The 26,403-nt window shown below is 34.8% G+C and overlaps 2 long non-coding RNA genes across 2 annotated transcripts; one reads left to right on the top strand and one right to left on the bottom strand.

Moving 5' to 3' along the window:
* On the top strand, positions 1-6,136 carry LOC141378831 (uncharacterized). The gene is made up of 2 exons (XR_012394316.1): positions 1-204; positions 2,877-6,136. It is a non-coding gene; the product is annotated as an uncharacterized lncRNA (long non-coding RNA).
* Positions 3,586-26,141, bottom strand: LOC110438093 (uncharacterized). Its single transcript, XR_002456049.3, has 3 exons — positions 26,006-26,141; positions 22,563-22,659; positions 3,586-6,424 (listed from the first exon to the last, which is right to left on the bottom strand). It is a non-coding gene; the product is annotated as an uncharacterized lncRNA (long non-coding RNA).
* Between the last annotated feature and the right edge of the window lie 262 nt (positions 26,142-26,403).

The following is a 26,403-nucleotide window of genomic DNA, read 5'->3' as shown; positions in this document are numbered from 1 at the left end:
GTTGTTTTGGAGGACTTCAAAGAGGGAGTGTTCAGTCACATGACGTATTCTTCCGGAACTGAATATGAATTCTATATAGCATTGCGATAAAATCTTAAAATTTAATAGCCAATATTTTACTCTTTCTGACATGTTGATTTGACCGCGAAGTTTTATGGATATCTTTCTACAGAGACGTCCTTGTATACACCTGCCTTCATTCAGGTAACCTCAGCTACATATTGTCTGTCGCCATTGTGCGAATCATTTGTTTTTACTGAATATAGGTCGGACCGCTTTTATTTTCCTTATTACTCGACAGATAACCCACCAGTTAGGCTACCTTTTATTAATTATGTACATCAAACCAAACACACGTCTAGTTATTTTCGCCAAAAGTGGATAATTTTTGCCATGTTCATTCACACCAATAACTAAGTTTTGGACGTACGTCAAGAGTGACGTTACTGAAGCGCGCGCTTTACATAGTCATAATTTTAAGGAATTTAATCATCATAAATAAATAAATAATTTGACCTTACTTGTTGTAATAGTGTAAAAGTGTACCATTCTTGGTGTGAATGGGCTACGTTAGCTTTAATTCCTGATGTAAATACAACTATAGACAGTTTTTACATTGTTTATATATATATATATATATATATATATATATATATATATATATATATATATATATATATATATATATATATATACATTTATATATATATATATATATATATATATATATATATATATATATATATATATATATATATATATATATAACACTTTGATGGCATTGCCTGTTCCCCTCCAGTCTGTGCTTAATCATGCATGACCAGTGACCTGTTTTTATTCATGAGTAAATGGTTATGATTATAGTAACTGTTAGGGGTTACTGTAAGTTCCAATGCTGACTTTGAACAGGAACTAGGTGCAATGAAACTAATGACTAAATTAGTTTCAGGCATGTAGTCCAGGTGAGCATAATTACAGAGATAAATGGGCCAGGTAAGTGACAGTGGCTTATGGCGTACTGCCATGGGACAGAGCATTTGTTGTGGACGTCCCAGTGTAGCTATGCCCCGTATACTCCAGAAGCACAAGTGTTTCCTTTGAGATAAGCAGAGAAGGTAATTATGAAAAGTCTGGACCACACCGATGTACCTTATCACCTCAGCCTGCCCCACATCAGTACTTGGGGTTGCTTCCCGTCACATTCATTCATCATAAGGATAACAGAATGGTTTTTATTTATTAATTTAGTTTTCAGGTCAAAAAGGCTTGTCTGTACTGTATTTAAGACTTTTTTTGCTTGTAGAAGTGCTTTTAAAACCTTAAAAAAATCATAAGCAATATTTTAAAGGGAAATAAAAATGGATCAAAGACAAAGGAATATTTTGATCATTCGTTTGTTTATTTTCCTTTAGCTTAGCCCCCTCATTTATCAAAGGTCGCCATAGAGAAATGAACCTCCAAGTTATACACTATCTGTTTTCAAAAACATGTGGTATAGGTGAATTGGGTAAGCTAAATTGTCTGTATTTAGTCTGTATTTTGTCTGTAAAGGGCATCCGCTGCGTAAAGCATATACTGAATGAGTTGGCGGTTCATTCTGCTGTGGCGACCCCAGATTAATAATGGAACTAAGCCAAAGAGAAAATGAATGAAGGAATGAATAGAATGTATTGTTTAATTTTTTAAAATTAATTTTTCTCTTGAGCAAATGAAAATGGTTATATATTTTTACCATGCTTTACAGATAAGACACCCGCTAAAACATCATTCAGTGTAAAAGCAGTTTTTATACCAAAAAAAAAAAAATGTTGTTAGACATATTTAGCACAAGAAACATTCAAGAACATATTAAAAGATTTAAAGATCACAGTGCTGCCCCAAAATACTAATTGAATGTAATTCAAAATCTTTACCAATATTTGCTAATTTCCTTTGTTAGCAATAAGTTTGCCTGCAAGAAGTTTGCAATCATTTGAAATATAATAAAATGTAACGCACTCATTTACGGGCCCAAATGTGTTGTTTAATTTGAACATAAAGATCACTGTTATGCTGAATGAGAATGGAACATTTCACCCATATTTTGACGTTTCTTTTTTCAAAAGTTAATTGAAACATGAACAAAGACACTTTACTAGTATTTAACATGTTTTCCATGTATTTGAAATCACTTTTTTAAATTGAATTTGGTGTCAACTTCAAATAAGATGTCTCGTCTTTGACCTATACACATGAGTAAATTGTCAATTATACTAGCTTGCATGTTTTACCCATTTAAACAATTATTTTATTGTTTTGCATTGTACTTCTATAATACAAATAGTAGTTTTAATGCCAAAGTTGAACGATGAATTGACTTATAACACAAAGTTTGTATATATATATATACAAAAAAGGTAGCAAGGTTAGTTTTGACATATTGCGATGTTTGGTTGTGTTTCACCTGAACCATCAGATTTATTGCACACTTTGACAGATGCAAAAGGTGTTTCTACCTCCCACTCGCAACCTCCTGTCTGTCAGAACTTCACTGCACAGTGTCACTATTAAAAGACTGAAATATACACACACACACACACACACACACACACAGCAGTCCTGTCAGAACTAATTTAATACATTTCAGTTACTAACTTTAAGGTCTCAAACCTTTTCTGTCTTCATTTTCAACAGACATGCCATATGACATCTAATTGATGTTTAATAGATTTTGCGTTTTGCATTGTTCATCACACTGCATTTGTTGTTTACTGAAGCAATTTATTCAGCTTATCCATATTAACCTTCGCACATGCAAACGCACAAATGCTTTTTGAAACCTCCATTATCTAGCGTTTTTCTCCTCTTTTCATTTCACAATTTTGGTCATATTTCAGCGAACGCCTTGGGCAAGTGCCGAGCTGCAGGATGAGAAATGGTGCACCTGTGTGCTGTCTAAAGATAGGTTAGCAGTAGAGGGCCAGAGAGCAGACTCCAGAGGACCCATCCGTCTCAATCGAAGGCTGCAGCTGACACCTTACAAAGAGGTACAATTAATAAGGACATTATCCGTCGGCAGGCAACAATGGGGGCCTGACGCACAGACACTAACCCCTGGAGGTCTGGAGAGTAAGGGGAGGGATGGCAGGCCTGCAGGCCTTAAGAACAAGCCTCATTAGGAGCAATTTCTCCACAACATGAAATACTATCCCATAATAGAGCCATCTTTTCAAACCATTATCAGCTTCTCTGTTTGGATTGGGTCATTTTCAAGGATCAATCATGCGTTTGTCAGGGCTGCTGAAACATGTTTCTTGTTGGAAGGGAAAAAATGTCTATAGACAAAGGCCCCCCATTTCTTTTTTGTGATAAAATGTGCATCCTTGAATCATTTCTTTATTAAGTTCCCATTATGACACAAGGGTGAAAGCTGACAGATTGCACAATGTCGTCATTTTAAATCATTGTGCTTTGTGAGAAGTATTTATGGAAATGTATATCTTTTTAATTGAATTATTTTAGCACTGTTTTAAAGACCAAAAGGCAAGAATTCAATTAATCACTTGTTTACTATTAATACTAATAAAAGCACAGATTACAAAAAAAGCAAATAAAAAGTAATTTTAATAATGCAAAAGAAAGTGAACTATTTGACTACAATTTCCACTGATTAAAGATGATGCCAGACAAACTTGCAGGGTTTAATCTCATGACACATGCAATATTTAAAAATAAAATGTTTTTTACTGCATCAGAAAGTGCACAACATTCAATAAACAAAACATATATTTCATTTTGCTTAGTAGATCTTTCCTTTAATAGTACAGCAGAGAGAGTGAATACAACTCTTTGAAAAGATTTAAGATAATCTGTGAACAGCAAGCATATAATCAAAGGTGTGTTCAAAAGACACAAGACACACATTGTCGCAGTTGTTTAGTACCCCTAAAAGTGTAGCAGAGAGTGAATAACAGCATTTACAATACAATACAATGCAATATTTATTTATAAAGCACATTCAAAAACAATCAAAGTTGACCAAAGTGCTGTACACAGAAATACTAAAGGCAGAGAAGATAGCAGAACATTGAAACAGTGATCAAAGAATATGAAAAGCAGGAGAAAATAGATGGGTCTTTAAAACAGACCTAAACACAGAAATGAAGGGGAAAAGTCTTATGTGAATTGGTGTTTCAGAGTTTAGGACCATCAACTGCAAATTCTCAATCACCTCACGGTGAGTGAATTGTGATCATAAAATCTCAATGAACTAGAGGGGTTATACAGACAGAGCAAGTCAGTAAGTTATTGAGGAGCAAGATTGTTGATGGCTGTGTAAACAAATAATAACTTTTTAAAATCAATTCGGTATTTAATGGGTAACCAGTGTAGTGCAGCTAAAATAGGAGTTACGGACTTATACTTGCAGGTGCCAGAGAGTAGTCTAGCAATCACATTTTGTGCTAGCTGCCTTCAAGAGAGAGAGAAGACTCAGAAATACCATTATAGCATTTAATAACAATAATAATTTAAGATAAGGAGTGAAAAGTAAACATTAAATCAGCCACTTTTTAAGGTACAAATGGTTTTTATTATGGTTTGTAAAGAATACTTGTAATTGTGCACTAGAAAGTGAACAGTAACATTTGACAATGTGTGAAAACCTAGCTTTCAGTTAGCCACTTGTTTAATAAGACCCGTATACCCTTAATAGTTTATACTACCCTTAATATAATAGTTTATACTACCCTTAATATATAACAACATCTTAACAACAATGAGTTAAGATAATACCAAGTCTTCAATTAGTCAAATATTTAATATTAATCTTAATCAACACAATGTATAGCGATTTATTTATTTATTTATTTTTTATTATTTTAAATGTAGCCTTAATACATTTTTTTAAATTGGTTTGGTACTATTTACATAAGTAAAGTGTGCATTTTTAAATCTCTTCGTACAAAACTTCTAACTGATCACTCTTGTAACATCACTAGTCATTCTTTTAAATCTGATTTCATGATTTTATTTTCGTTGCACATTTTCGTTCCACAAGATCATTGTGATATATACTGAGAACATTTGCTTTAATCACCAAAACGCAACAATAACGTCTTGTTTCAACTTTGTGCTTTTAACAATCATTTCATTCAGTAGTGAACAATACACAATACAGATTTAAAATCACCATCAGTGCTAAATTACTATTCTTGTGCTGTACAGCCATCACAGCAAACATCATACTTTTGTTCAGACAAACTAACAAAAGCTATAATTAAAAAAGTTTATAAAACATGAAAACATGATCAAAGATCCCATTTATGGTAATAAATGCAAATTACATATATGACATACAAGTTGATATTTGGATTTCACATATACAAAATATGTTATATATGAAATAGATTTTAAAAACACAAAAAATACAAATAAATTATATTTGAACACACATAATATGAACAAGCAGTATATATAAAGTAGTCAACATTTAAAGTGGATCAAAAATATTTTTTAAATGTCCTACTTTAAGACAAGAATGGGTGTTGATCAACAGATTTAGGATGAAAGGTTTTGATCCACTTCAAATGTGTAAATATATTGTAAACAGCATTTTTGGCTGTATTTTGCAATGCATGTTGCATGTATGACACATATATGTGAAAACCCAATATGAACTTATTTGTCAAACATGTAATTTGCATATATTTCCATTTTACAGATTTCTATATGAGAAAACATTGAGTCATTTACATATGCAAGCAGAAAATAAAATTTCTGCAATATAATTTTATTTTACTTTGCAACTTATGTGTATGTTATTGTGATTAACGGGTAAAAATAATTAGTAATTGGTTACTGAAAGCTCCTGCAGCATTTTGTAACTTACAAATGATCAGACAAGTTGAAAATCTATAGATGTAATAAATGAATCTTTGATTAAACTTTAGGATCAGTTGAATTAAATTATAAAATTTTTTTAAAATGAATGATAAGAGATGCAAATCAAAAGTTTGATAGTGATTGTATTATAAAAGGCAGTTACTGTGAATGAAACAGTTAAGATGAAACACTTAATTTATGTAGTGAAAAGGATATTTTGTGATTGTTTATTGTACTAACACAATTAAAAATATGCTAAAATGTTTGAAAAAAAGACTTGATGATCTGTTGTGATTTAAGTAAGCGTTTTGAAAATGGACCTATTGGTTTTGAAAATTGTGCCAAATAAAACAAAAACAACTGTAATGGATAACAACATTGTGACATTATTTACAAGACGATGTTGTACCATCATCCACGATAAGAGGAGACCAGTATTTCACCTGCCTGACATTTTCCAGGATCAGAAAGGTTGTTGCTGGTCACCGGACAGTAGACAAAACACTGACCTCGCATGCTCTGAGGTCAGATCCAGATCGCAGCAACAGAACAGATCACTCAGCTGGAAAAGAAAAAAAAACAGATGCGAGTAAAAACGCTCACAGTTCAATGTTGCATTTTAAAATAGTGTAAATTGCTGAGAGTTTACCACAATTGGGATTTTTCTCCCCCTTTCTATTTTTAGGATTAAACCATTCTCCACAAACAAAACACTTACTGTCACACCAGCATGGTAAATCAAGGCTGTGTCAATCCTGAGTGCTTTTAGCGAGGTGCGTAAGTGTATATTAAATGAACCAAAGCCTAATCTGTGCTTAACTCTTCCCCAGTTATTTGGCAAGTCAAGAGTTCCTTTGCCTATTATCGGTTTTATTTTATGGTACATTCTGTAGGGATGGATTGGACTTGGTTATGGATTAACAGTGCGATCAATGGTTAGATTGGAGTCTGGCTTGGAGAGCTGAGGAAAATGAATTGGAAATGCTGTCAAACCTTTATCGACCCACCCCTATGACTCCCTTTCATTGCGGGTGGAATAATATTGTGATGAGTAGCTAATCTCCCATTTTAAACACAACCTTCACCCCTTGCATTCCCACTACAGGCGTCTCTGTTTTATGCAATTCACTTACTCCTATTTCTAATTACTTTTCACACAATGAGGGTATGCATGCTACAACTGACAGGAATGCCTGTGCATTTTTTTAAAGGAATGGGTTTTTAGGAAAAGATGTGCGGTCCATTTATGAAATCTTAAGACATACATTTAAGTATAGCAATTAAAGATATTACTAATAATGTATTTTTTGAGGTCTAAATATTTGAAGGTCAAAGTAAGGTCTTGATTTAATGTTTAGAAATTTAGTTTGAATTAGATTGAAATGGGCTAAATAAAATTAGGTGCCTTTCATGAGTGTCAAGTCTTTTGAATTTTAACTTATCAGTCTAACAAGTTAAATGACGACAAATTCCTATAATTAAAATGTTTCAAATTCTTTTAAGGAACCAGGTCATTAGGAAAGGATACAAATAGTGGTTTCCTTTCAACTTTATGGTTTTGGTGCATTTGGTTGATATATATATTTACATCTGAAAGTAAAATAAAAAATAAAATAAATAATTGTTTCAAATGAACTGTTTATGATCAAGGTTATATGCGGTAGACTCTATCAAACTCTTTCCTTTTTTATCTGGGATGTTTAATTTCTCTTAAAAATTAATTTTATACATATTATATTAAGTGCTTTTCCGTTTAGGTTCCAGTATATGTGGAATAACAAGAAAGTTGTGATTGGAAGTCTAGGTAGACGAAAGGAAACACAATATGGTGTAATTATTTGAATATTTGTAGTTTTTGGTCTTGGTCTTGGTTTTAATTCTTTCCACTTTCCAGCTCATATTATTGTACAAAATCACAATGATTTCCTCCATTAAATGCCACAAATTACAGAGTGAGAGAAAGGGCCAGGAAGGTGGATCCCATTCATTTCATGTTTCATTTTCTGTATTGTATTCCAAAGTCTCTCTTCACATGCCTGCTCCTGCTCTTCATTATTGAAGTAGAACAGTGATTAACAGCAATTTACAGTATAATTATGTGAAACAAAAGGGAGAAAAAGACTCACTTTACAGAAGTACAAAACAAGTATGAAATATACTGTAGCCAGCCAATAGCAAGATGTTTCCAAATTGGTATTGTGAATAAGGCAATATTAATTTGAGCTTTTTAAGAAAGGTTTTTCCAGCTCAGAAACATATTTAGAGACACAATTCAAATACATAAATTATCCATATGCATTATGAATGTAATCTGTTATTTTTAACTGTTTAAAGGAGGTTTAGATCAAACTACTCTTGTCAGATATATTAAGGACAAGACCTAAAATGTGAACAAATTGTTATTTTATATCTTTATTCTTTGTCAATATCCATCAATCCACTGGACCTTTTTCAAAAAAATAAAAAATAAAATAAAAAATTCTACACTCTAAATCTGCTGGGTTGTTTCAACCCAAGCTTTTCTCAGATACAGTGTGAGCATAATTGAGTACACCCCATTTTAAAAAGAATCTTTTTATCCATTTCTCATTGATTATAGAAAATATATTTTGATGCATTTAAACAAAACAGATTTATTAAACAGATATATTTATGAAAATAATAGTCACCAAAAATATTTAGAAATTTATTTAAAATTGGAAAGATAATACAATTTAATTCAAGCAAAATATTGCCAAAAACAATTACAACCTACAGAATTTCAACTAAATTGTTCAATTGTTTGGTTCTCTTGATTTTTCCTCTTTTAAAATTATTTAATTAATTTATTCATTCATTTTCTTTTCGGCATAGTCCCTTTATAATCTGGGTTCGCCACAGCAGGATGAACTGCCAAAGTATCCAGCATATGTTTTACGCAGCGGATGCCCTTCCAGCCGCAACCCATCACTGGGAAGCATCCATGCACTCTTATTCATACACATACACTACAGACAATTTTGTTCATTCAATTCACCTACACCACATGTTTTTGGACTTGTGGGGGAAACCGGAGCACCCGGAGAAAACCCACGCAAACACGGAGAGAACATGTTAACTTCACACAGAAATGCCAACTGACCCGGCCGAGGCTTGAACCAGCAACCTTCTTGCTGTGTGGTGATCGTTCTATCCACTGCGACACCATGCTGCCCTTTTTAAAATTTGTATTTAATATTTTTCTATGACATATAAATTTGGGTGCACTAGTTTTTGGACCGTTATCGTAAGTTATTTTGTTAGATAAGCTCCATATTTGGCTTTAGTACTGACTAATCTAATGTATATGCACAAATATAATATTGTATAGCTTCCTATTAAAAATATAAGTTTAAAAGATAGATCTGTGAGGGGTGTACCTATATATGCTGGGCACTCTATGGGTTAAAAAATATACTCAATATAATTTTAACAGAAATTTTGTAAAGTGTAATATCACTAATTTGTTTATCTGTTTTAATAAGGGTCAACCATAAAAAGCATGTATTCATCAATATTTCTGCTTAGCTGAATGATAATGACTCATTATTGTGACATTTTTATCTTCACAATTCAATATAATATACTAATATACCTTCCATGTATATAACATCTCTTTTGTCAATTTAATATGAAGGGGATGCAAAATGGGGAGCATTTTATTGCATGTCAAGCCCATGGGCTTTTGTTGGTAAATAAATGAACTTTTAACATTTCAGACCATTTGATATACCCGATCGATTTCTTCTCCCATGTATATATTTGACCCAGTGCATGGTCTTTTTTTTTTTTTTTGCTGCAAGTGTTGGTGGCAATAATACCACGGAGGTCTTGAGGAAATCATGGTCATAGGCAAGCTAGCGAAAGTACTAAAGGGCTCCTCCTCTTAGTAGCTCTTATCTTCAGTGAACTCTTTAAAATGGAAGGTCCTCCATGGAGACTGGGTCAATATCCTGAGGGCTGGCACAGCAGAGAGGACTATTGATCTCTCCGTATCTGTTTCCAGTGCTCTACCTCAGCTCACATGATACATGCCACAATTCCTGCCCTTGTTCCTATCAAAGGGCCCTTCTGCAGGGCTACAAAGACGGTCGTGGCTTTCCGCCCAACATGGGGCGATTTTGAAGTTGTTTGGTGACATAATACTGTAACTGATCATATGGGGGCCTTTGTAACCTTGTGGCGAAACAGAGGCGCAGATTGCCAGCTTGCCCTGTCAATCAGAAGGAGAAGGGAAAGCAGCGAGGTGCGAGGCCTGTATGAAAATGAAAGGGGAAAAAAGCAAATCAGGTTAACTGGTGATCAACCAAATGTCTCGGACTCTAATGAGGCCTTAGTTGCCCATGGCAATGCATAGTTCAGGAAAAAGGCTCTTTTTCTTTTTCCTCGTGCACTCCTTTGATCATGTTTGCTTTTCCACTGCTGGGATTCTCATTGTTGTTTTTAATTACTTCTCCGCCAAATGGCACAGATGAAAGATAGGTGTCTGTAATTAATAACATTTACATAAATTAGCATCACTAACAAGTCTCATTAGTAGCTTCTGGCTTTTGTTTTGACTGAAGTCTCATGTCACCTTCTTATATAAGCACTAAGTATAGAGAACAGTATCAGAAAGGGGGCATAATTCACTTGATCTCCGCCATATTTTTGGTTACTTCAGTGGAGGTAATTAAATCCACCGCACATTCCAATGATTAGGGTCAACCTGTGGAAATATGCTGACTGCTTTATTACAGCATAATAGAATCGGCCAACTCTATTCAATTAGTCAGTTCAGAGAGATACTTTGTGGCGGTGAACATGCAGTTTTCAGTCAGGCTCAAATGGCTGATCAAAGACGCTTGCAGCTTGCCGTTTGGCTGCGTATAATGAGGGTCAGGACAATGTGCTTTATCTGCGGTTGCTATGCAGGAGACTCTTAAATGCGCCATTTTAGTCTTTTGATATTGGTCAGCATGATAATGACTCGGAGAAATTTGCTCCCATTACAATCAATATCTATACGCCGCAAATGAAAGAGAGGAGAAAGCTTTCTTTCAGGTGGACCTGTCACCCTGATAATGACGGAAAAGCCCACAGGTTTGTCTTCAGTGCAGTGGAAGTCATGCCTGAAATGGTAGATTACTTTTATGTAGTACCTCCACAAAGGCTTCACATATGCGGCATGGCAAATGGAGCAGACCTGGGGCTCGGTAATGACTCCCGAATGCCTGTGCTCGTATGCTTTATAATGATGCATTATGTCTCCTTCGCGCAGCGAAACCATTTCCCCCCTCCCTCTTTATCTTTTAAGTGTGCTGAGGCCTAGAGAAAAAATGCATATTTACGTCTGGTGTGGTAAATAGACTTTATATAAGCCGCATTTGTTGTGATGTTTGCACCAAATCGTCTCCTGCCTGAGATAAAGAGCCACGCACACACTCACACACATTCTCTCAGCAACAATGTGCTTCTGCCGAGTAGATCAATAATGCACTCTTTTTCTGATGTCGCTACCAAGCGCTCTGTGATTAGTTTGACAGAAAATGACTCCCTAATCAGTGAAATGTATTCTGTTTTGGTGGCTAAATGAGGGTGTTTACACTCATCCCCGCGCAGGTCAGGGAAACTCCACACTTTGCTGCTTTGAGACAGAGCACTATAATCTGTGCCAAAAGGACAGGCTGTCATTACATGCGAATGGAGTAATAGACTGACATTGATGCTATGGCGAACAATTGGTTTTCCGGCATCAGTCAGGTGGGCTGCCGACTAAATGATGAGGGAGAAGAGGCAAAGTGTTTGTGTGCGTAAGAGAGAGAGAGTGGATCGGAGAGCAGGAATGCCTGTCTTGTCTTTGTGATGGAGTCTCGCTCAGCATGGGAGACCTGACTCCGTGCCAGTCTTTAACTGTCTACGCTTATGTAACGCTATAATAGTATCGCCTTTATGCGATATTCGAGTGAAGATGTGCGTATCATTCAGCCGCTGTACCTCTCTTAACAGCGCCATTATGAACACACTGATATTAATTTTGCTCATTTAAAACAATTATCCTCTCCATATTTTAATAGACGTTCTCAGCCGCTTGTCAAATGGAGACCATAATGAAGCCTTGCGCTCGCTATCATTGTCTGCGTTCTTACTCTTTCTAACAAAAGCTTTGATTGTGACGTCTTATTCAAACTTTTGCACATTTGAATCGAAATAGAGACATCACTGTCCATAATCCCGTGGATGACAAGTGCGTGACAAGAGTTCGGAGGTCAATGGCTGTCAAAGTCTGGTCATTTTTAGGGGGGGATTTGTCCTCTTCTATTCAAGTGAAAATCGCTATAGTGCTTTGTCCTAGGCACTATGCCGGAAACAGGCAGAACAAGAGAGGCCCGGCAAGGAGCGCTCGGTGCTAAATTTTCACCTGTCACTGCACTGGCCTGGTTAGAAAAGGCCAGGCGAAAGGCTTCGACTGGCCAATAGTCGGGGTCAAGGACGGACCAGGCGCTGCCACTCCCCAGCCACATCATCTTTGTATGACAGCACCACCCTAAGGTTGAAGTTCAGCCAGGCTTTTTTACTGACACAGAGCTTAACGTCAAACACAAGATTAAAGCAGGGGTGTTGCATCTAGGCAGAGCCCAAATGAAAATATCAAGCGCTAAGCCCTTCTCCGTGTCGAGCGGAGCCAAGGGGACAGGTAGCTAATATTAGAGAGAGGAGACGGCCTAGTTAGCAGCGACTGCCTGCTGCTTTCCGAGTGCTCAGTCCTGGTCAAAAGGCCACCCGGGCTTTGCTGCTGCTTTATTGGTAAAATATATTACAGTTGAGGCCAGCCGAACTGCCTTATTAGAAGGTGGGGGTGTGAAAGAGATGCCCCTTTGACATATTTCCCAAGCACCGCGCGTATCTCCATATTACTGAATAAATTACTATAAGTCAGGATTGTACTACTCTGCCTTTTAATATCTGGGGTTTTATGAGGAGTCAATAATTGGTCCGTTTAAACAAACATTACCCCAGTAACGATGGCGAATTGGTTTTATCCTTTTAGTAAAGGAGGGGAAGACTTTAGTACAAAGAAGACTTGAAACCTATTTCTTGTTCGTTGAATACTAAAACAGCTAGATAATCAACCACTGCCAATCGGTTGTTATATATTGTGTTCTAAAGGAAAGGAAAGAGAAATATAATCAGCTTCCAATGTTAAGGAATTCTCTTCAGCGCATAATGGCTGGCTGGTTCTGTTTTTTCGATTACCTCCTCAAATTGCTATTGGCTTTTAATGCAAACAGAAGTGGTGAGCTGAATATCTTTAACAGCCTGTTTTAACGGGCTTCATGCATGTGTGATGAGGAGAGCAGAGGAGAAGTCACTGAAGCTCATTAACCGCTCACGGTGCAGTCAAAGGCCATTGCCCAGTCCGGTGAGCTGACACTTCACCGTATACACAAGGTGAATGTAAATAAAGACCGTTTCAGATCTCTTCATTTTTTTGAATAGATCAGTGATTTTCTTGATTGATAAGTGCAGCTGAAGTCAGAATTATTAGCCCCCTGAATAATTACCCCCACTGTTTATTTTTTTCCCCAATTTTTGTTTAACAGAGAGAAGATTTCTTTAACACATTTCTAAAAAATAATAATTTTAATAATTTATTTTTAATAACTGATTTATTTTATCTTTGCCAAGATGACAGTAAATAATATTTTACTAGATATTTTTCAAGACACTTCTATACAGCTTAAAGTGACATTTAAAGGCTTAACTAGGTTAACTAGGCAGGTTAGGGTAATTAAGCAAGTTATTGTATAGCAATGGTTTGTTTTGTAGACTATTAAAAACAATAGCTTAAAGGGGCTTATAATTTTGATCTTAATGTTTGGTAAAAAATTAAAAACTGCTTTTATTATAGCGAAAATAAAACAAATAACACTTTCTTTGGAAGAAAAAATATTATAAGACGTAGTGTGAAAATTTCCTTGCTCTGTTAAACATCATTTGGGATAAATATTAAAAAAAAATTCAAAGAGGGCTAAAAATTCTGACTTCAACTGTATAAATGGGTATATGGATGTAAAAACAGCCAAACGAAGAGACCACTAGAATGTTTTTTCTAGATTATGATGTATAGTTCAGTTTGAGTAAAACATAATTATTGTGTTATTAGTAGTAAGTAGTGATGACATTTCTTTTAAATTTAATATGTGTAAAAAATAAAAGCATTTTTTGCATAAAATAATAAAAACTGGCATGTTTCAGAATGTTTACATCCAATACAATACACGTTTTGCATTATGTCATTATTGTTATTATACACTAACACACTCAAATTAAATAAAGTAAAATTTTTCAAATAATCGCCAAGTGATGTTTGACAGATATATTTTCACAGTATTTCCTTCATATTTCTTCTTCTGGATAAAATCTTATTACATTATTTTGACTGGAGAAACAGATTTGAAATTTTAAAATCTTTCACCATAAATATTTTTGCCCTAAGATTTCCCCTTATTTTTTTCAGTTGTCTACAGAACAATACACTGTTGTTGTCTATTGACTTGCCTAATTAACATAACCTGCCTAGTTAACCTAATTTACTTAGTAAAGCCTTTTAGTTGAAATGTTATGCTGAATATACTAGCATTTTTTAAATAAGTAGTTATTTATACTATTAAGTTAAAAAATTTGTAAAAAAAAAAAAAAGTTTTTTATAATATATTAAATTTTTTTCTATTAAACAGCACATGGGAATTATTTAAAAAATAACAAAAAATTGGTCTTCAACTGTGTATATATTTCAATAAATTATAATACATTAGTTAGTTATATTTCATTATTAAGAAGTGTTTATAGCTTTTCACGTTATTTTTTAATTGATTTGATGTAATTATTTCGAACAGAAAAATCATACACGAAACAATTCTTTAAACAAAATACATTTCAACATGGTTGAAATGGAGTGGGATGAAGCACAAGCTTCCCCATTATCACACACGATTCATTTATTACTTCAACTTATTTCATCTTTAACGTATCTCTTCTTTTTACATGAGACATAAGCTTTACATATTTTATCCTTTTGGCATCTTTGAGATATTATATGTTTGATTCCATTTATACATTTACCTTTTTTAGCGTTTTATAATGATATTGGGAGTGATTATCACTTGCAAAACGTCTCTCTCTAAAGTAATTGTCATAAACGTCCAAACAGAAAAAACCTGAGTGAGCAAAAGACTTGATATAGCTGCAGGAACCATAAAGGAAAAACGGCGAATGTTTCTCCAGTCTTTAATCAGGTTCAAACCTCTCATATCTCATTGTCTGTATAGCCAGATGTTGCTGCTTTTTTGCTGTGACATATGCTCCAGTCAGGCTGCTCAGCCCCTCTGGTAAGAAAGAATGAAGAATTATGCAAGAGGCCACGTTGCCCTAGTGCATCACCTTCACCACCTTCCCCTGAGTGACTGTGACTTCAAAGAGAACGGGGTGCCTGTATCCCAAAAAAACATGAAATAACAGCTCCACCAGAACCATCCTTTAGAAATGGATCAGTATGTGCACCAACCCCCTGCTTATCATGCTCTCCTCAAAACCATCGCCCGGGGCTTGCTGCAAATCAGACTTCTCTTCCTTTTTTTATATGCCAACATTTGAAATAGTGCGACTTTAAAGAAGCTAAGCTGAGACAGGCTGATTTGACAAGACAGCTCATATGCCAGAAACTCTGCAGCACTGCTTCAGAGATATGGCTTTCTACACCCTCTAAAATGTGTATACCTTAGAGCCAATTTGGCCTGATTAATGGAAAGTTCTGGTGGAGAAGTTATTAAGCTTTAGAAGACAAAATAACATTTCTCAAGTCCCTCAAGGGCACAAAGTAATATATGCATTTAAATTCATCTTTTGGGTTGATATACACTTAATAACATCGTTTAGAAGGTATGAACAGTAACATAAAAAAAGTTAATTCTGCTCACCAAAGCTACATTCATTTAATATATTTGACAGTGATATTGTAAATTGTATATTTGTTAAATTTCTATTAGATAATTTAATCCTGTTTACAGTTTAATCCAGCATTAGCAAAACTAAATTATCAGCATGATCCTTCAGAAATCATTCTAATATGCTGAGTACACTGTAAAAAAAATCTGTTATTTTGCTTTTTCTTTCTGGCAGCTGGGGTGTTGGAACAAAACACCTAAAATAACAACCATTACATTACAGACATTTGACGTAAAATAACTGAAGGTAAATTACAGAAACTTACCAGAAATTTAATGGCTGTTATTATTATTATTTTTTTTTCTTCTGGCAGCTGGTGTAAAAATGTAAAATAGACCCTTTTCACACTTCCGGGTTTCTCAGTAGCGGAAGTCATCATAATTGGGAAAACTTAGACCGCCGTGAATGGGAGAATACAACAAATATATATTTTTTTACAATCCTATTTTCTCAAATAATAAAAGAAAAACTTCACGTTGATGTTATAAAGTCTTTCAGACAAAGGAAAAAAAAAAATGTGCGAGACTGCATGGTGACAGCAGCCAGAGGAGAGAATAATGTCAAATGTGCTGTCCATAGACACTGCATTAGAAACGCCTTGCACAAGCGGTAATTCGTTTTTTGTCATTTAAAGCAAAGATGATATAATACATACATAAATACATTTAAATGTTCATATGTTTTTTTTTAAATAAAAGTATTAACTTTAAAGAAACTTTAAAAACTTTAAAGGGTTTAGGATGCTGATGACTGTTAAACGCATCTTAACAGGCTTGTGAAAAGGATCCATAACATTTTTTGTTTACAGTGTAGTTTTTGTAACATTACCGTTCAAATGTTTAGGGTCAGTTATTTAATTATTAATTTACTTATATCTTTGAAAATAAATTACATAAATAAAAAACTTTGTTTGATAGAAATTATTCAGTTGATCAGAAAATACAATGTAGATTTTTACACATTGTTATTAAAATGCTGTTGTTTAAAAATCCTGAAAAAACATTTTTTTTGGTAGTTAATTATATTTGATTTATCTAGACTATAGCAACAAATCAGCATATGATGATGAATTATTTCTGAAGAATTGTTTGATGCTGAAAATTAGAAAAGTGATGCTGAAAATGTAATTTTGTCTACAGGAATCAATTGCACTTTAAAATAAATTCGAATATAAACTAGGCATCGGATGATAACTGTTTTCAAGGTATACTGTGGTTTGGAAAAGACAAGGTTTTAAAACGGCCACAATTGCCTGCTATACCATTCCTAAGGTATGTGTAAGATTTTTTATTTACTTTTTTTGTTGTTGTTGTTGTTGTTGTTGTTTTAGGACAACAGTGTCTCCTGCAGAAAAGATATCCAAAGATGCCATTTTTAATTGTAAAGAATTCTGTGTTTTTAGACAAATGAAGATTGACATTAATGATTCATTTTCATTATTCAGCATGACATGTTTACTGCCCAAAATATTTTAAATGTTTCTCAAAATAAAATATATTGTCTTCAAAGGGGACAGTTTTATGTTATTACCCAGACATTTAAAAAGAACATATTTTAGAGCAATAACCACAATAAAGCCCAAACCTTCATATTTTTATCCAAGGTTATTATACCGTCAGAATCTTATACAGGCCCAGGCCTAATAGAAACCAGTTATTTTGAATTATATGGTATTTTACAACATTATTATTTTCGTTGTATTTCAGAACCACTAAATGCACCCTTGGTAAACAGAAAAGCTTGCCATTCAACTGCAGTTTATGTTTTGTGTGTGTAAATAGACTGAAATTCAACAATTAAACAAGCAGTCATTTTTATTTCACTGGAGGACTTGCTTCATCTTTCCCGTTATAGCTGCACAAGCCTCAGGAGCTTCAAACCACTAAGAGGTTTGAGAAGCTTAAAAGAGGCTTAGCTGCCCTTCTCATCACCTCTATACTCAATAGCCGTTAAAGACCTCAAAGAGAAAACACTTTTGTATACATTTCATTTGCGCCAAACACTTTATCATTCTGTGTTAAAATTGAATTGTGAACCAGAATTAATTTAGCTGCAAATCAAAGATTCAAAACCAGACAAATTAATATCTGACATTTAGCCTGTTTTATAAAACGAGGAGATCTTTTTATATGTTTTATATGTTTATCAAAATAAAAAATTGTGAGGGAATTTTTGCTTTTTTACATTCAGCTATAACGTCGATGACCCATGAACAGACCTTGTTATTATTTTGGTTCTTTAAGTAGCTGATTTGGCCTTGTTTGGGAGTATATGCAATTACTTGTGATGAGAATTTTTGGGAGACAGAGGCTGATCCTGACGGCTTTTCTCTAATCCCTCCCCTGGATGCAGGCTTAACTAAACAGCAAGTTTGTCACAAGCTCAAACAGCAACTCAGTGTTGCACTGGATACTTCATTCAGCTTAAGCCAACTTATCAAGCACATTCAAAGCACATTCATTGAGCCATGTGGACGGGTCTTTTCTCCAGATCTATTAAATAACACTCTTATCTGTATTTAGCATATGCCATGTATGTCTGCATTTGGCGGCTTTAGGCAGATTCACACTCTCCAAACACCCCGAGCTGAAGCCACAGATAACATTGGGAAACTTCCGCTTTAACATCTCAATAACTTCATTCCATAGATGAGCAGTTTTATTAATTTATTAGCTTCTCCATGTCAGTGGATTCCATATAATTTGCGTTTCTGCTTCTTCTCTAGATGGACGCATTTATTTTGAAAGCAAAATGATGCTATTTGGTTTTTCTCTCGCACCTTTTTCATTCAGTCTATTCAGAAAGCAGCGAACATGATAATGTAGAGTAAGTGGCAGGCTGAAATGGAAAATTGCATGCTGGTGGATGTCTGGTAATGCATAGTGTTGCATTCCAAGCATGTAGATTTAATACACTACATTCCGTTCGTCGAGATAATCCAAGGAATCAAGCACACAAACTGATCAGAACAATGCAAAACATGCCAATAAACTCGCACCCCCACAAGTTTAAACAGTCCAGTCTGCAAACAATCCATGAAATGTAAACTGTGCCATCATTTTATAAACACAACACCTACTGAACATACAAAAAAGCAATGATTCAATATGTTGCAGACCATATCGAACACTTTGTTCAGGCTCAAAACCTTTAGCGAAATGCAATAAATGTTGTTGATAATAGAGAAATAGAGCACATCAGCACAACAAAAGCTGGAAAGCATCCAGGGGGACGCCTGCAGATGCACCATGGTGGAAAATCATTCAGAGAGAGATGTGTTCAAGCTGAAGTGCTGAGGTTGGGAGTTTAAAACAGAGTGCTGCCCTGCACATTTTCATAATCAGTTTACTGGGCCCCCCATTCGGTCAGACACCAGCCCCATCCTTTGCATCAGTCCATTTGTCACCACACAATGTTTGGCACAGCACCATATATTCACAAGCTAATAAAAATGCAATTAGTCTGTTAATATCTTTGTAATTTGATTTGATTGCACGTTGTTATTTTTATTTTTGGATTTTTCTTGTTGATTTTTTTTATATAAACGTTTAGGCTTTAAAGTCGTTGATGGATGGAGAGGGGTATCTGTCTTTTAAAATCAGAAGAATCCGTTTTAGATGCACGGACAACGCCGGTAAACGGAGAAACAGTTATCAGAATATCTAAATTTGGGCATCATTGCATTTAAGATTTGGAATCATAAAAAGTAGCTAATTACTTTAAATTAGGTGTTACATGTGTTTGCGACGCTAAGTCTGAATAAAAGTTGGAGAAAAGCCATACAATAAAATGGAATCAGAATTTATTTATTTATTTATTTTTAATTAATTTATTTATTTATTCATTAAGTTATTTATTTATTTATTCATGTATTCATTATGTTATTTATTTATTTATTCATTCATGTATTTATTCGTTTATTGTGCGAAACACTCCGTTGTTTAACCCTTTTCTATTTTGAGTAGTTACTACAGTAGCATATAGGCTACTATAATTAGGCTAATTATTACTATTATTTTTGTCGTTTAAATTATTAAAATATTGTAACGTTTATGCGTAAAATTGTTGCAGCATGACACTGTTTATGGTTTAATCACGTTTAAAGCGTCAAAGAATATTGCCGCTTTTTCTTTTTTTCCTTTTTGTCACACTTTCATCACCTTGGATTATAAAGTGCGTTCTCACCAAGAAAATATATATTTTACTGTTTTTCTTGTAAGCAATAACATAATATTTGTAAGTTTAGTTAATTTGTAAATTATTATTATTATTATTATTATTACAATTTTATTATTATTATTTTTTTACAATGCGTGGCTGTCATTAGCATCACATGCCTCATTTTGTTAATTTTTCTTTAAAATTTTATAAATACAGTGTAATAATTGATGAATAAATTATTGAGAAGAAGAATAACAATCGGAAAGATCAAAATGTTGAAGTACATGGCAGGTCCAACTTTTCTTCCAAAAAAAAAAAAAAAAGGAAGAAGGAATTTCCATCACACGTCATTGCCATCACACTGTCTCTAGGCATTATTAAAATCCTGCTGAAGTTTGATCAACGTCACGACTTTCATCGTTTGTTAGAGTGCATGTGATGAATTTTAATTTGCAATTATTTGTATTTATTTATTTAATAATTTATTTTACGCAGCCCGCTTTCTCTGTCTAAAGAAATCACTCAACCGCGCACAAAAGACAACCAACATCCTTTGGCTATTTATTTCTCTTAAGTTCATGTGGGCTGAATAAATAGGTTGTGTTCACATATCAAAACGGTCTTGCAAATGTAGAGGTCGTAGAAATACAGGCAAGTCGGGTATGCTGTTTCGGAGGAAATAAAATGATCATGATATTATCACAGCAAGTAAACGAGCGCAGTTTGTGCGGAGCAAATAAAGAGTAATTTCACAAAACAGACAGTTTTACCACCGCGCTTATTTTTGTTCACCGCTATTTTAATAAATGAATTGCATTTTGTTTATAACGAACTAGCGTTTCTTTATTGGCATATCACATAAACCAGTATCATTAGCTCAATCTACATTTTTGACTCGGTCGTTGAATTACTTCCAAATATTTTCATTCTAAAAAACAAAACTGAATTATTTTAAATACACCCCGACGCGCGCAAAATAAATGCATAAATCCCGCCGCTTCAACTTATATTTGCCTGGATATAAGATTATTTTATTCTTTCGTTGAAGTGTGCGGAGAAAAGACGCCTGTAATTCCTCTCTCTGTTTGATATTAGCACAAGGGCTTTGCTTCTCGAGCCTCTGTAAAGGAGCAGTGCGCAACTCCTGCTGCACTGAGCGCTGAGCCCCGAGACTCCGAGAACAGCATCCTCCTCTCATACCTGTTGAGAAGTCTTTCATCCTTAATGGGCTCATTAGCCACATTGTTAATTGAGTGCTATTCAGGGCAACATCAAAGCGGGAAAAAAGAAGAGTATGCAGCTCCTTTATTTATTTTTGGCAAATAAGAGACCCAACAGGGTTCTAAATGCAGCTTTCGTGGGGGGTATATGCTGAAGGAGGCTTATTAGTTGCGCGGCGCATTGTGTGCCATTATGTTTAAAACATTAAGCACAATAATATTTTCTCTTCTGATGGTATGCGTTTCAGTTGCATTTTTGCTGCTTTGAAGAACGTCTCTTGTCCGGCGTCACAAAGCAGAGAGGGTTGCTCCTCATGAGGGCATTTCTCCACAACAAAGTGTACTTGTGTGTGAAATAATAAAGCTCGACAGGTTTTGTAAGAATGGTTTAACCAGTATCATTATTAACAAATCCAATTTCAGATAGTTTAAAATTGCTTTGTATTTATTATTACCAAATTATAATACCAAATATATACCAAGTATACCAAATTATAATTACTAAATATATTATATACCAAATTTTATATTAAATTGAAGTATTCATGTAAATTGAAGTATGCATTAAACTTAGAATTTAACTCACTTTCGTAGACTGTTGTAATTTTTGTGATAGTACAAATGTGTAATCAATGAGAGTTGTTATATATTTTCATTAAAATTAAAGCATGTCTTTTATTTTTTATTAAATGTTTTCAGTTTTTTATAATTATGAATGAATTAAATCAAGTAGTAATAATAATAACGATAATAATTATAATAATAATATTGATTGTCAAACTAAAGAACATATGTATTAAACAGGCATCAAAACATGTTATTTTTCCTCTCCTTGATGCCTTTTTTCTTGCACAGATTTTCTATCAGCTCAGTGTTCTCCCTCATGGTGTGATATTAGGTGGTAATAGGATAGGAAAATTGAAGCTAACTCATCGGAATTAAATTTATCAGCATGTGTTCAGAGGTAATAAGCTGTCAGTTATAAAATGAAGATCTGTATTTAGATATATGATAGGGAAGAATAATGAATAGGCAAAATAGATGAAGCTGTTTTGCAGCTAAATTAGTATTTAGGACTAACAGACCAAGAGCAGATTTGTGATAATGACAATGATTATTGCTTTTTTTATTTATTTATTTATTTTTTTTTTTTTCTTGTGATGCTATACATGCATTAGCTCATAGGTCATTTTGAGCAGTGAAAGAGTTAACTGTTTTCACACTAACGTGTTGATAAAAGACATGGAATTGTGAAAAAAACATCAAACTTTTTAATGAAGGAAACCTAATGAGTATCAAGAGTAGTGTGCTTACATGGAAGGTTGATCAAACTGGAACCCTGTGAACCAGAGAGTGTGTTGCAAAGGAGCTTGCTGACTTCCTTCCCCGGGGGGAGGCTGCCTGGCTTTTACTAGAAAGCACAGGGGGGAAAAGTTAATTTGCACAGCCATGTGTTCAGTGCTACAACTCAATAATTCACCTCCTCCCAAAGCCCATATTTTATATAATGTAATGATAAGAATAATAATGATAATGATATAATAATATTAACAATCATATTTAAAAGAAAATAAAAATTCACATATTAAATCCTTAAAATCTTTACATAAATAATTTCTGTTTTACCTAAAATTCATTCCAATAGTTCACCTTCACACTTTTTAATTTTTTATTTTTATTTTACCTTTCTAGGATCATTGAGCCAAAAAACATAAAAAATGTATTGCCAATAAATAATACATCACTTCTGAAGTGATGAATGATTTATCAGTGTCCTGGAGACTTTGTTGTGGCGATGTTAAAAATTCTTATTACCTAAGTGGCCAAAATGAAATGAATTTAAAATTGTTGCTGCATATCAATTCTGTGTAAGCCTTTACATTATTGATAAACAGAGACGATTGTTGTCAGAGCCAATTCTTGGTGTGATAACAGGTTGTCGTGGTTTATTTTAGATTATTGTGCCACCTGCTTAGTTGTCATGACAGCTCTTCAAATTCCCAGATTTCGACATCAAAAGTAAATTTAAATCTATTACTGGGAAAGAAGTTTAAAGAGAGAGAGAAAAAAGTGGATCAAATAATGCAAGACAAGAGAATAGTGGAAATACCTGTCTGCTTGATAAATCATTATAATGAAACAAAACTAAGCCGCCCACACATACGTTTCTTTTTCTTTTCTTTTTTTTGGTAAATATTCATGATGTTATAACACTATTGTACAAATGATTGATATTTGGACTGATTAATCTTGGATAGGAATACTGAATAATTAAAGCGAAAAGGCAGAATGTTCAAGTTTATTATAAGATTTCAACTTTAAATTGAATGTAAAAAAAGGAATTAGCATTTTAAAACATGCTGCATAATTATGTGTTTTATTATTATAATTAAACATCATCTTTCATTATCATACCGCTTGATCTCAGGAGGATTCTTTAAATAATTCTCTTTTTACATGTTGATGCTATTTTCATACAATTAATGTATGATTCTTTTAAAAATGTAGAAAGTAAAATAATCCTACATTTTATGTTGTAATATTTTCTATAGTTTAGTTCAAATTGAAATGCATTTTCTATAAATTCAAAATGATTTTTTTTATTATTTAGAAATAGTTGAATATATTTCATATGATTTTAAAGCATTAAGCAGAACCAAATAGAGGTCTTTTCTCAGAATTTTAGTGTAAAATCGGACTAAGAATAGCATCACACTGGCATGAGAGCAGAAGCTTTTTAATATAAATCTCACATTCAGAGGGGGAGATGGAGCAGATACCTTCTTTCTTCTGACCCACTCTGTGTAAACAGGCAATGACATGAAAAAAAAGTATATTAAAAAAAAACCCAGCGTGGCTGCTGGACTGGCTTCTGATGCCTGTCAAATCATTAAATAGGAGAGGTGGCGTTATCAATTGCAGGGGATCAGCGATAGTGATGGCACATGGTTGGGATGCGGTATGTCTTCCACGGGGGCACTCTAGGGGCCTTTTGTGAATTTATAAAGCGAGATAAAATCGGCTTCATATTTCGCCACCAAATCGCCTGATGAAAGAAGGCTAGGAGAGAGAATTGCATGGTGGGAGCTTTGTCGCCAGTCTCATTGGCTCCAAGGGTTGATGATGAGAAGAGGACAAAAAAAAAGAGTGAAAAGGTAATGAGAAAAAGCCAAGCAGCAGGTTTGCTCTGTTTAATAAGTCATCACACCACTATCATATTACCTGCAGTGTGTCCGGTGAGAATGGCGGTGTAAACTGACAAACTTTTGTCTGTTTTGGGATAATGTTATCATGCAGGAGTATCTCCCGTAAAGCTCGAGCAAGCAGACAGGAGCTCCACTTTTCCTTTTGCACTGACACCATTGTGCCACTCTCTCTGATATTAATAATCTTGACAAAGTCTGTTTAAAAAAAAAAAAGAAATAATAAATGTCTCGTCTGGTTTTTTTCTTCCTACAGGAATGTGTGATTGCAATTAAGATAGGAGTCCTAACACAATGTGGAAATTAGTGGAATCTGGGTTTGGGATAATTACATACAGAGCTTAGCTTTAAAATACTCTCCCCCAATCACATGAAAACAAATGATCTGGCAGACACCAGGATAAAAAGCAAGACTGTTCTGTCCTCGGGATACAGGCAATGCTGCTTGGCACTATCATTTCTTTCTGCATTTCATATGAGTTCATCTCATAACTCATCAAACAATTTGCGCTGTCTACACAGAGCCTTTATTCTCTTTCCTCAGGTTTTATTCCGCATCTAAACCGCACGCGTACGAAAAATACAGCAGCCTGAAGGCAATTGGGTTTTAATGTTGGAGATGATGAATGAGAAGAAGCTGATTTTCTGGCAGCCGGATCACTGCAAGAGGACTCCTGGCTCACATTTGATGTGGGCAGTTAAAACAGAAAAGAAATAAATGAGATGTAATAAGAAAAAATCTTTGAGACAGCCCTGGTCTATTACTCAAGCGACGCACACAAAGCCAGTCTTTGTGATCTGACAGTCCAACGCGGACGCACCAAAAAATATTACCTGCTAATTTACTCTGTTGCGACGTATGCATAAAATATCTGCACTATTACTACGTCTTATCATGCAAACTCACAGACTTCGGGGTGGCGGGTTTCTGAGTAGTGGCTGACACAGATGCACGCTAGAACAGATAGCGCGGTCACATGCTCCTATCAGCAAGCCCTCACTCAGAGGGGATTTTTGGAGCGTGTGGAGTTTTTAACATGGAAATTGGCTTTGAACCCCATCTGCACAGGTCGGCACATCTTTGGGCGAGGCAGTGCTACTGCTGACAGGGAAAATGAACCATCAATTCCTTATAATATGGCCTGATTATCATCCTACTTACCCCCTGCAAATTCCAACTTAGAGCAATTCAGTGCCATCAAGGAAATGGTGTAACCCCAGAAAAGATGTGACCCCTTCGACTAATGCGCTTTTTAACCAATAGGAGACATATAGCGCAGGTCTAGGAATTTTTTCCAACGCAAGTAAACAACTTTAACAGACTGCATTTGTTTTCCAGCACAATGTCATTTTTATTTTTATTTTTTTGCTTAAACTTGGCGTTTATTTTCCCTCCAAATAACGTATTAGACACTTGACATAATAGTTCTGTCGCTTCACAAACAGTAGAAAACACATTCGACTTTGCCAGAACGGTGACAACAACTGACAGTCAGCCAAAGTTATCCAAATGCCAAAAGAAAAAAAAAATGGAGAATTCAAAACAGCTCCTACCTTTGTAGCCCTGTCGTTTTCATCAAATTAACTAGGACTAGTCTGAATACATTGCCTCCCCCTTTCAAAAAGCAGAGGGAAAAAGTAGCTGACTGCCACTTAAATGTATAGTCTAAACAGCCTTAAGTTTCAGTGTGTGAAATGTGAGTGATCAGCAACTTTTGCAGCAGGACGCGGGTGCGTCCGGCGTGGGATGTCTTTATTGGAAGGGGATTTGTTTTGTTGTTTCCTTGGGCCTGTCCAGCCCGCTGGTGTCCCTTTCACCCGGCCAGGCAGCTGGGTCCCGACCCCTCAGATCTGCCCCTCAAACGGGGCTTCTTTCAGGCCCCCGCTGGGTCCTCCCTGTCTCCTCCCTTCAGCAACATCCCATTCACCCCAGAGATAACTTTATTCATCTC

The sequence above is a fragment of the Danio rerio genome, chromosome 18, assembly GCF_049306965.1.
Source record: "Danio rerio strain Tuebingen ecotype United States chromosome 18, GRCz12tu, whole genome shotgun sequence".
Classification (NCBI taxonomy): Eukaryota; Metazoa; Chordata; class Actinopteri; order Cypriniformes; family Danionidae; genus Danio; species Danio rerio.
This window is presented reverse-complemented; position numbering and strand designations above follow the sequence as displayed.